We start from the raw sequence: 12,775 nt of genomic DNA on the forward strand, positions 1-12,775 counted from the left end.
TGAGAAAATACAAGAACATCAAGTATTGCCAGTCCAGGGAGACTCAAAAGAGAGAAAGATTATTTCCAATTAGTTTATGCATGCGCAAAGAAGCAGGCAGCAAAATAAGGAAATTCTAAATTTGGAATGTACAGGCAGACCTCAGAGATACTGTCGATTGAGTTACAGACTGCCACAATAAAGCAAATATTGCAATAAAATGAGTCAAATGAATTGTTTGGTCTCCCAGAGCATATTAAAGCTATGTTTATACTATACTGTAATCTGTTTGGAATGCAGTAGCATTACATCTAAAAAAAACAATGTACATACCTTAATATAAAAAATACTTCACTGCTAAAAAGGGCTAACCATCATCTGAGCTTTCAATGGGTCGTAATCTTTTTGCTAGTGGAGCGTCTTGCCTCGACGTTCACGGTTGCTGACGGATCAGGTTGGTGGTTGCTGAAAGCTAGAGTGGCTGTGGCAATTCTTAAAAATAAGACAACAGTGAAATTTACTGCATTGATTGATTCTTTCTTTCACAAACGTTATTTCTATGTACCATGCGATGCTGTTTAATAGTATTTTTCCCACAGTAGAACTTCTTTCAAAATTGGAGTCAATCCTCCCTAAGCCTGCTGCTGCTTCATCAGTTAAGTTTATGTAACATTCCAAATCTTTTGCTGTCATTTCAACAGTTTTCACAGCATCTTCACCAGTAGATTCCATCTCAGGAAATTACTTTCTTTGTTCAACCATAAGAAGCAACTCCCATTCATTAACATTTTGTCATCACATTGCAGCAATTCAGTCACATATTCATGCTATGTTTCTGATTCTAGTTCTTGCTGTTTCCACCACATCTGCAGTTAATTCCTCCCCTGAAGTCTTGAGCCCCTCAAAGTTATCCATGAGGGTTAGAACCACCATCTTCCAAATTCCTGTTCATGTTGAAATTTTGACCTCTTCCCATGAATCACAAATGTTCTTAATGGGATCTAGAATGGTGAAAGTTTTCAAGTTTCTTTGCTCAGATCCAACAGAGGAATCACTGTCTATGGTAGCTAGAGCCTTATGAAATGTATTTCTTGAGTATTAAGACTTGAAAGCCTAAATGGCTCCTTGATCCATGGGCTACAGAATGGATGTCCTGTCAGTCAGCATGAAAACAACATTAATCTCACTGTACATCTGTATCAGAGCTCTTGATTGACCAGGTGTGTGTCAATGAGCAGCAATATTTTAAAAAGAGTCCTTTTTTTCTGAGCAGTGGGTCTCAATAGGGGGCTTATCATACTCAGTAAACCACGTTGTAAACAGATGTGCTGTCAACCAGGCTTTGATGTTCCATTACAGAGCCCAGGCAGAGCAGATTTAGCACAACTCTTAAGAGCCCTAGGATTTTCCAGAATGGTAACTGAGCCGTGGCTTCATCTTAAAAGTCACCAGCAACTGCATTAGCCCCTTTGAAGCTTTGAAGCCAGGCATTAACTTCTTGGGCAGCATCTTCTTATGGTAGAAGTCTGTTTCATCTACACTGAACACCTGTTGTTTAGTGTAGCCACCTTCATGCATTATCTTAGTCAATCTTCTGGATAACTTGCTCAGCTTCTATATTAGCGCTTGTTGCTTCACCCTGCACTTTTCTGCTATGGAGACAGCTTCTTTCCTTACGCCTCATGAATCAACCTCTGCTAGCTTCCAACTTTACTTCTGCAGCTCTCTCATCTTTCTCAGCCATCATAGAATCGAAGAGTTAGGCCTTTGCTCTGGATTAGGCCTTGGTTTAGAGGATGTTATGACTGGTTTGATCTTCTGTCCAGACCACGAAAACTTTCTCTTTATCAGCAATGAGGCTGTTCTGCTTTTGTATCATTCATGTGTTCACTGGAGCAGTGCTTTTAACTCCCTTCAAGAGCTTTTCCTTTGCATTCACAACTCAGTTGTCTGGCCCACGAGGCCTAACTATGAGCCTATGTTAACTTTGCTTTTTTTTAAGCAGTGAATTGTCTTTTTTTTTTTGTAGTAAAATATACATAACATTTACCATTTTAGCCATTTTTAAGTGTGCAGTCAGTGGCATTCAGTGATTCACGATCTTACAGAACCACCACCTCACCACTATCCATTTCCAGAAATTTCCATAATCCCAAACTGACTCTCTGTAGCTATTAAAAAATAACTCCCCATTCTCCAATTCTAAGCCACTGGTACCCACCATTCTACTTTCTAGCTCTATGAATTTCATTACTCTTGATACCTCCTATATGGGGACTCCCACAATATTTGTCCTTTTTTTAATACAATTTTTTAATTAAGCCATTATTGATATAGACTCTTATGAAGGTTTCACATGAAAAATAATGTGGTCACTACATTCACTCATATGATCGAATCTTCCCCACACCGCATTGCAGTTACTGTCCATCAGTGTAGGAAGATGCCACAGAATCACTACTTGTCAACCTATGTTGACTTTTGACATGCCTTCCCCACTAAGGCTAATCATTTGTAGCTTTTGACTTAAAGTAAGAAATGTGCGACTCTTCCTTTCCTTTGAATACTTACAAATTATTGTAGGGTTATTAACTGGCCTAATTTTGATATTGCTGTGTCCTAGATAATAGGGATGCCAGAGGAGAGGGAGAGAGACTGGGGAATGCCAGTGGTGAAGCAGTCCGAACATACTTAGCTTTTATCCATTAAGTTCATCATATTATATGGCCATGGTTCATGGTACTCCAGAACAATTACAATAGTAACATCAAAGATCACTGCTTATAGTTCACTGTAACAAATGAGAAAGTTTGAAATATTGCACCGAGACACGAAATAAGCACATGCTATTGAAAAGATGGTGTCATTAGACTTGCTCAGTGCTGGATTGCCATAAGCCTTTCAATTTGTAAAACTGCATTATCTGTGCAGCGCCACAAGGTGAAGCACATAAGGTATGCCTGGAATGTGTCGGGGTAGGGCTGGGGTGTTCCACGGCACCTGTCGTGTTGTTAGAAGGAAAAGGGGAGTGTGTGAGTGTGCGAGGAAAATCTATGTTATCAGGCTGGAGAAGGGGGAGAGTTATTTGGTGACTATAGATCCAAGAGAAAGTAAAGAAAAATTTGAAGACAAGATAGGAGATTTTAAAATGTTTTGAAGTATCAGATAATTGCTATACAATACTGAACATGAGTAAATTTGACAGGTTTATTTAATCATCACTTTCTAAAACAAAAGATAGCTGCTTACTCATTTTTGTTTTGTTTTGTTAATGAACTGAATTGGCTTCCAAGACAATATGCACAACATTTGTTTTCAGGGGTAACTTATTACTCTTTCAACTAAATTATTCTCCTTAATGAACCTTTTTAAACAGAGTTTCTTGTAGTGCCTTAAAGAGATTTTGGCTAAAGTCAACAGATTTCTTAAACCACTATTGACTTTTATGTGTGATGCATTAATTTTTGCTGTCGATTTTTGTAAGCGATATTTTTTCTATAAGAAAAACTAGTTCTATTTTATTGACCTATGAGGTTGGCATTAAATTCAAAATTAGTTGTTAAATTAGTGCCACAAGTCCAATTTTCAGTTAGTTACATTGATTGCAGGCATTGTCAAGAAGGAACTCACCATGTAACAACTATAGATTTAGTTTTATCAGATTATAATCTTACATGTGTTTCCATAGCAATAAATTAAAAGAAACAAAGTGCTGAACTTATCAGTAACATATATGCAAGGAGACTATTCTTTAAGAAAGAAAACAGTTATTTTAATCCAGGTAAATTTCTTGATATTATGATTTTTAATATTTATTTTCAGTCACACTCCAACATAGCTTCAAGATTGGTAAACTGTGAGCTTTAGAAATATATACAAATATATGCATGTCAACCATCTAGAATTTCTTGCAATTTAAATAGAGTGGCTGAAATTTAACACTGCACTATATGTAAAGAAACAAGTATACAAATGTCGAGATTTCTAGTAGAGTGCTTTTGACCTCTACATTGATTGTGCTGATAGATATTTGTAACAGAATCATATAGTAGAAAATTCCAATTTTAGAAAACGTTTATTTTCCAAAAGGTAAAATAGTAAAACTTCAGAGCTAGAGCCATCTTTGACACCATATAGTTTGCTTCCAAGACACCATCCTGTCCTGGTTTTCCTCCTACTTTTACAACCACTTCTCAGGCTCCTTTTCCTGTGCTTCCTCCAGGGTCAGGCTTTTTAATAGTAGAGTTCCTCCAGACTCATCCCTAGCCTCTCTTTTCTTCTGACATTGCACCCTTTCCCTAAGCCCTCTCACCTGCATCCCCATCTACATGCAAATAGCTTCTTGGGTTATATCTCAAGTCCACACCTCTCCTCAGCCCCAACTAGCCAATTGCCTACTTAACACCTTGTGTTGGACAATTCAAATACAGTTCAATGAAGCCTTTCCAAAATTGGCCTCAGATTCTCCATTCCCATCTGTCCCCCAAAGTTGGCCTTCTTTCAACATGCTTATCAAGTGCATTTCAAGCCAGTGTTACCAGGTGCACAAATCAGAACCTTGGTTGCTAACATTTCTCCATTATTTCCCATATCCAAGAATGCATGTTAGCCCTATAAATTTTGCCTTTAAAAGTATTGTGGGTCTATTTACTTCTCTCCATCTCTACCCACAGGCAGATTATTCTCATCTTTCACCTGAACTACTTTTAAGAGTCATCCAACTCTTCTTGCACTCTTAACCTGCCTTCCCACTGCATCCAGAATGATCTTGCAATCCATGATTCTCATGTCAACCCCCCAATGAAAATCTTCCCATAGCCCCTTAAAGACAAAAATCCACCCCCACTAGGTTCTGTGATCTGCTCCATCTATCTGCATAGCTCATATTATTTCCTTTTTTGTCTAACATTCTGCATTTGAGCCATCACACCTTCTTTTAGCACCTTTGAAATGCCACACTCTTTCCTGCCTACAGACCCATGAATAGACTTTCCCTTTTCTGGTACTATTGTCTCCCACCAGTTCACCCAGAAAACTCTTATTTAGACAAATGTAATTTCCTGATGGAAGTCTTCCTGAACCTGCCGATTAAGTTATGTTCTCTTTTGTATGCTCTATTTTTCTTTCAGAGTACTTACCAAAGGTTATAGTATGTTTAGTGTACAGGTAGGTCTAGGCATGATTTTTGTTGTTGTTTAATGTCTGTCTCTACTTACCGGACTGGAAATGTTATCCAGAACCATGTCAGTTTTGCTGTGTCTTATGTGAACATAGTGATTGGTACTAAAGAAATACTTCCTGAATGAATGAAAGAGCATTTAGTTCATAATGAAACTAAACTTTCCTGGCCATCTTCCTGGCTCATGCCCATTCCACATCTCTGGTTGGACAATGTCAGCATGGAGATCATTCTAGTTTTGAACACTAATAATGAGTTTTTTAGAAATATTAAGCCTATCTCCCAATTTCTACCAAATAGCTATAGTTCTTCCCAAAATAATAAGAATAAACAAGCTTTCTTTCTTATCACTTTTCCTGAGATACTTGAAAATCTTCACCATGAATTATTTTTTAGATTAGACATCTCTCCATTATTTTTCAGTCATTCCTTCTCTGACATGATTTCTGCACCTTCCATTATTCTGATTGGCCTCATCTCCATAGTGGTTAAGATAATGGACTCCTGAGTCATAATAAATGGTTGAGTCTTGGTGCTGCTGTTTACTCACTTGAGAAACCTTAATAAATTCACAACCTCTCTGTGTTTCCACTTCCTCACCTGTAAAATGGAAATAATAATAGGACTGCTAGGAGGAATAAATTATGTATTACACACAAAACTCTTAGACGAGTGCCTGGCAAAGAGTAAGAACCCTTCAGATACATAAAAATAATAGCTAAACATTGAATAGTGTCAATTATGATTATTATATAATTGAATCAGTCAGGGTTCAATTGAAGGGGCAGATATGAGCTATGGAATAAGGAACTAATAAGAATTACATATTGTGGGAGAAGCCAGGAAGTGAAGGTCTGAAAGGAGCAGTTGGGGAAATTAGAGGAGTCAGCAAGTCAATCACCTGACTGCCAAAAGGAGTGTCACAGAGAAGGAGCTTGTGGAAACACCCATGGAAATAGATGGAGCATTCTGGCCTCTGGGGATGGGCTGGGGACTACATTGACCATAAGGGTTGGTAGTTGGGAAGAAGAGATGGATGCAGAGTAGAGAACAAAGACAACCTGTCATCTCTAAGTCTGCCATAATATCAGCATCTAACACCACAACCTTCAGAGAGCAATAGTTACTTTGTACCACACAATCTCTAGAAAGAACCTCTGCTGGCCAACTCTAAAACAGAGCCCTACAGTAAAGAGAATTCAGAAAAATTTATTATATCATAATCAAGTTGACAATAAATGATACAGCACAGTATATGGAATTGCTCTCATTTTACAACCTCCCTCCTAGATCTGTCACCAGCAACAGAACCCAGACAGAGAACAGAAGAGTTTGAAAATTCCTCTTAGTTAGGGCTACCAACTTAGAAGACCAGTGCCAAGACTCAGTTAACAGCTGCTTCGAGAACAGTCTCTTTGTCTACATTGTCACATGAACTTGACATTAGTGCATTAGTTTCAGTGAAACCTATAAATCATACATTCAAGTTCAGCATCCCCCAAAGAGGGTGGATGCTGCTCCAGGCTTCTTCTTCTCACAGCTGAGTGATTCTTTGACAATGAGGAATTCATCTAAAATGTCATCTGACAGCAGTGAAGATAGTAATCCAGCTTTGGAGCCCAGAGTGTGCCTACTGCAGTCTCGCTCTGCTATCAAGCAGGAAGTAGAAACTGGGACAGCAGAAGAGAGTTTTGACCGTTTGAAGGAGGTGAGGAGTAGGAAACTCTTCCTTACCTCTTCAAGCCCATGCTGTCCAACAGAACTTTCCACAATGATAGAAATGCTCTCTATCTGTGCTGCCCACTATCCACATGTGACTGTTGAACAATTGAGGTGTGACTATCACAACTGAGGAACTGAGCTTTTATATATTGTTAATGAACTTTAAAGTTAAATAGCTGCACGAGGCTCGTGGCTGCCAGTTTGGGCTAAACAATGCTGCCTGTTGCTCTTATGCAAGGACCTCAGTTTCTTCATCTGAAAAATGAAAGTAATAAAGCTAATCTGTTAGGTCACAAGATTTTTATGAGAGTCAACTGAAATGACTAATGTGAAAGTACACAGTAATGATAAAAATAAAATCCTGTACCAATGCAGGGCATTATTATACAATACACTGTATCATAGATGATTGATAGGTGATAGGCAATCACACACACAACCTATATAGAAAGAGAGGGCTAAAAGGTAGTTGCTAGTTTACAAACTGTCTTCCTTTTAAGATGACTTCTTGCTTCCTGCAGGCCTTCTTTTACATGGTGGGGTGGGGGAGAAGGAATATAAGTTCAGGTTCTTCTTGAAAGGGCATTTCTCAGCATGTTCTGAGAGAAGGGAGTGGATCCTACAACTGGTAAGGAATGAGAGGTAGTTTGGGCTGTAGTGTTAGATATGGGATCTGATTGCCAGTTTCTGGGAATAAAGGAAGAGCCCTTTCCAAACCTCACACCACCATGTTACATGAGGAAGGGGAAGAGAAAAAGGCGTGTGGAATGGAGAGAGCCTGGGCTGGGGTTGGCGTGACAGCTCCAAGTGTTAGAGCACAAGTGTGGGGAATTTGGGGTGGAGCCAAATGACAGGATGGGGGCAGGGGTGGGCATGTGGAAGGCCAGTGACAGTGCAGGAAAACTGTAATCCATGGGCACTAAAGCAGGAAATCTCATACCAGAAAAAGCAACTCTGTACTTTCATCTCAGTGAATACTGAGTGCTGGGACTACACTAGTCAAAAAAAAAAAAAAATCCACGTTTTATTTACATCCCAACAACCTACTAAGGGAAATTAGGACAATCTGTGGTATTAAACCTAGAGCAGCTGGCCAATATGGTAGTTAGCAGTCACATGTGGCTACTAAGCATTTGAAATGTGGCTAGTCTGAATCGAGATATGTACAATGTATAAAATATATGCCAGATTTCAAAGACTTAGTACAAAAAATAATGTAAGATGCATTATTCACATTTTTTAATATATTGATTATATGTTGAAATAACATTTTCAATGTACTGAGTTAAATAAAATTTTTAATCAGAACTAATTTCATCTGCTTTTTACTTGTTTTAATGTGGCTACTGGAAGATTAACAAGTATATTTGTAGCTCACATTATATTTTTATGGAGTAGAGCTCATTTGGAGCCAGTCTAGTTGAGAATGGTCTTAGGCTTATCTGAACTCTTCCTGTGAATATTTGCAGACTGCACTGGGCACCAATATTCTGATGAAAAGATAGATAAACCCTGAAAAATGTCTGTAACAGGGGTTGGTTGACAAGTGGAGCCTCTCTGAAAAAGAGGTTTATAATTGCCCTCAAAAGACCCACGTTTCATGGAAGAATATATTGTTGCTAAGAGAAGTCACTAGTTATCTTCTCTCTGCAGCAATAGACATTTGTCTGTTCACCTTGACAAAATTCCCTATAATCTCTGAAATGGAAGATTTCCTAATGTCCTTTCTACCAAAGCTAGAAAGTTTATTTGATCCAGTGAAACATATATATATATATGAAATAAATATTATACCTGAAATATATATACATATATATATATATTCACACACACACAACTCACATATATATTGTAGACCATTTAGAAGGAAAGTACTTAAACCTTAGAGAACATTTTACACTTTAGGTCTTTCTTGCTAGTCCCTGTAAGGATATATATACAATTTTGTCTTCTATCAGGAGATTCAAACTCAAGTGAAATGTCTTACGCTGAAGATAATTTGATAAGAGAAAAGATTTCTGGAACATCTGTTCTGCGTACAGCTTCCTACATTCATTTTTGTCTGAGAGCATTCTATATTCACGTGTATCTATAAACAACTGGAGGTAACCACTACCACAGTTAGGCAGGAAGCAATGACCCAAGGATTCTTACCATCTTGCACCCCTTGAATAGATGATTTCTTTAACGGGAGCAACTAACATAACTTCTTTAACCATGAGATTTTTGAGGTCCAAAGAAGTAGTCAACAACCAAGTTAATCATTTGGGAACACAGCACTCTATTTGTACATTTTCATGTGCTTGTATCTGTCCAAAAAAGAACACATGCATTTAGAGAAAGCACTTACCAAACTGACTTCATTTGCAAAGAGTTGCTGCATCCATACTCCTAACTTATGTTGACATGAATTGGACATGGACTGTGTGTCAAGCAGGGCTTTTTCTCTAAATGTGCCTTTGGAATTCAAATGAAGCACAAAGAAATATTTTAGATTTTTCACCTTTGGAGGCAAGACTTCTCATATTCAGAAGCTATAAAATATTCCAATTCCCAATAGTTCACCAATAATGGTCAACCACTTAATATTTTCCAGGCCACAGCATAAACATTTCCAAACAAAGATTACTGTTATAAATATTACAGTTACCTCCTACTATGAGCTTAATTGTGATACCCCTCCCCACTCCAGGCATGGCCATCCCAAATCTATATGTTGAGTCCTTGACACCCAGTGTTGATGGTATTTGGAGATGGAGACTTTGAAAAGTACTTAGGGTTAGATGAGGCCAGGCGGGTGAGGCCCTCTTGATGGCATTAGCTTCCCCTTGAGAAGAGACAGAAGAAAGCTTTTTCTCTCTCTGCCTGTCTCAGACTCACAGAGAAGAGGTCATGCAAGCCCACAGCAAGCTGAGCCAACGAGGAGCCCGGAAGAGAGTCCTCTCTGGGAACTGAATCAGCTAAAAACCTGATCTCAGTTTCTAGCCTCCAAAACTGGGAGAGAAAATAAATTTCTGTTGTTCAGGCCATCAGTTTCTGCTATAAAAAATTACCACAAACCCAGTAGCTTAAAACAACACAAATTTATTCTCTTATAGAGCAGAGGTCCAATATTTGTTTTACAGGACTGAGAGCAAGGTGCTAGCAGGGTTGTTTGCTTCTCAGGGCTCCAGGGAAGAGTCTGTCCCTTGCCTCTTCCAGCTTCTGGGGGCTGCCAGATTTCCTTAGTCTCACTTGTCATTCCTGGGCTTACAGCCACACACTCTAACCTCTTACTTTTCGCTCATCAACCTACTTCCATAGTCAAATCTCCTCTGCCTGCCTTTTCTAAGGGTACTTGTGATTACGTGGACTATCCAGAATAATCTCCCCATGTTTTAAGATCCTTAATTTATTCACATAGGAAAAATTCCTTTTGCCATATAAGGTAACATCTTTATTCAGCCTGCCACAAGTAAATACCACTATGAAAATGTCACCTATTTAATTGGTGTGACACACAATTTCTCCCTTCCTGTTTAGTGTTACCATTGTTGATCCATTTTTCTTTGTGCTGTTGAGAAAGTGGCAATTTGACAGCTTTCAGAACTAGTGTCACAGACAGTTTCCAGGGCAAATGATATTTGTGTAGGAGTAATCTCATTTTCTCATGTACTATGGAGTTTAATTTTTCTGGGTAAGGTGGCAAAAGCCATCTTTCTTTCCCCTGTGAAATGCATCCAGTCATTCTCATCTGTGGGTAAAGTGACTTTCTGTTAAAAAAAATAAAGGTACACATTATTTTAATAAATTGCATAAGTTTACAGGTTGAGCAATGTCATGCCATTTGAGAGGTTTCAAATATTCACATGAGAAAGACAGCACTTAACTCAGGCAAACTTTAGCAGGTAACTAGGAAAAAGCCTGAGACTGCGTGTAAAGTATGCACATCAATCTGAACATAATAGGTAATAAATAAGTATTTGTTTCATATAAAAGTAGGGGAGGAGTGGATGCAGAAGTGTTCTAATTAGTCTGACCCACTCATTTCATAGATCAAGAAGGTATTTTTTGATTTTTAGTGATGTGAAAGATGGTTGAGTTGGAATTACAGAAGTGAACAGATTATTTTGCTGTTTAGATTAGAAACTTTGCCTGTAACCTGACTGTCATGATGCATGCCTCATACACATCTGCCATGTAATCACACACACTGCCCTCCTTCAGAGGCATCCTGAGTTCTGATAGAGGAAAAGGGAGCAGGCAGCAGACAAGGGAAGTAGAAGGAAGGGCAGCCTGACCAAGTCTATTGCAGGATGTGGCCAGCACTCTTGATTAAATGGGGACTTTATGAATCAGCTACTCCTTTTAAAGACAAGAGAAATGTTTCTATGTGATGGGTCCAAGTCACATAGCTAGATGGCAATAGCACCAGCAAAAGCTGACCCACAGACTATGTCCCAAACTGGCACTTTGCAGAGGCCATATACATTCCTAGAAGCTCATGGTTTACTAATGAATGAAGGCCTCCAAACCAGAATCACAGAAATTATGAGATATCCTACAGTATCCTACAGGTTAACATTGAAAATGGTTTAACATTTTTTAAAACTGTTAAGATTCTTTTCTTTTCAAGGTAAGGATAGGATATTATATACATGCACACATATACACATATGTAAAATCTGTAATATATATACATGTATTATAACACACAACACTGTATTATATATAATAATGTAAGAACATAAACATGAATCTATATGGAACATTCATTGGCTCGAGGCAGTATAGTCTGGGAAAGAGTTACAAGTTTAAAATTATGTGGTGATAATCATCTAGCAATACCATCTCTGTGTCTCTGTGATGGTGGGTATAACCTTGGGTGTTGTCAAAATTGCACTGTGGCATGAGAGACCACAGTCATAACCATGGCCCATAAGATCTTTGAAAAAAGTTTTTACACAATACCCAGGAAACTGATCTTACAGAGAAACTCACCCAGCAATTTGTCATGGGTGACCCCTGAGAAGCGGAGAGGTTGGGTAGGGGAAGGCACAAATGTTGGTTTCTCTCTTCATATTCCTTGAATTTCTTTTTTAAAGTGAGTATAATCCTATATCCTGTGTATAAAGTTTTTTAAAAATTTAAGTTGTCTCACCAAAAACCATCTTATCCCACATGCAGTCAAAGGCATGACACAGCTTAAGTCTCCGTAGGAAGGGATCATTCAAGGAACTGATATGTTAAATATAACAAGGAAGGAATGAAAAGGTCATCACTGACCCATACAAAATAAAAGGCAATGCATAAACACACCCCACTTTTATAAAGATTCAATACATGAAAATTAAGATGGAGAAGTCCGTTTCTACCTTTTACTAAATTCAGCCTTATAAATTGAAGAAGTGAGATTTAAAAACACAATTTACTGATAGCATGATGTGTTAGAAGCTGTGGGAGGACTTGAAAGTCCTGAACTTTAGTGCCAACCCTCCTGTTTGTTAGCTTTAAGACATGTGGGAAAGCTGCTTTGGAAGACAAAACCAGCACCATATGTAGGGCTAGTTACTCAACTCAGCTCATCGGGGAATGCAATATCACAATCTAATTGTGAGCCGCATTAATTTGTGTTCTAAAACCACCACAGTCAATTCAGGTTGGACAATTTCATGATCATAAACACTCTAGCAGAAAAAGCAAAGGAGTCAGAAAATCTGCGAGAAGTGAGATGGAGATAGGGGTAAGAGATGTCTAAGCTCAGCTGAGTTTGTGAATTTAGGCAAAACCATGCCACCTCCCCTGCTTCCCTCACAAATCTATTAAAGGGGGATGAATAGGATCAAATACGTAAGTCAAGGGGAGGAGCCAAGATGGTGGCATGAGTAGGGCAGCGGAAATCTCCTTCCAAAACCA

The sequence above is a fragment of the Manis javanica genome, chromosome 2, assembly GCF_040802235.1.
Source record: "Manis javanica isolate MJ-LG chromosome 2, MJ_LKY, whole genome shotgun sequence".
Taxonomy (NCBI): Eukaryota; Metazoa; Chordata; class Mammalia; order Pholidota; family Manidae; genus Manis; species Manis javanica.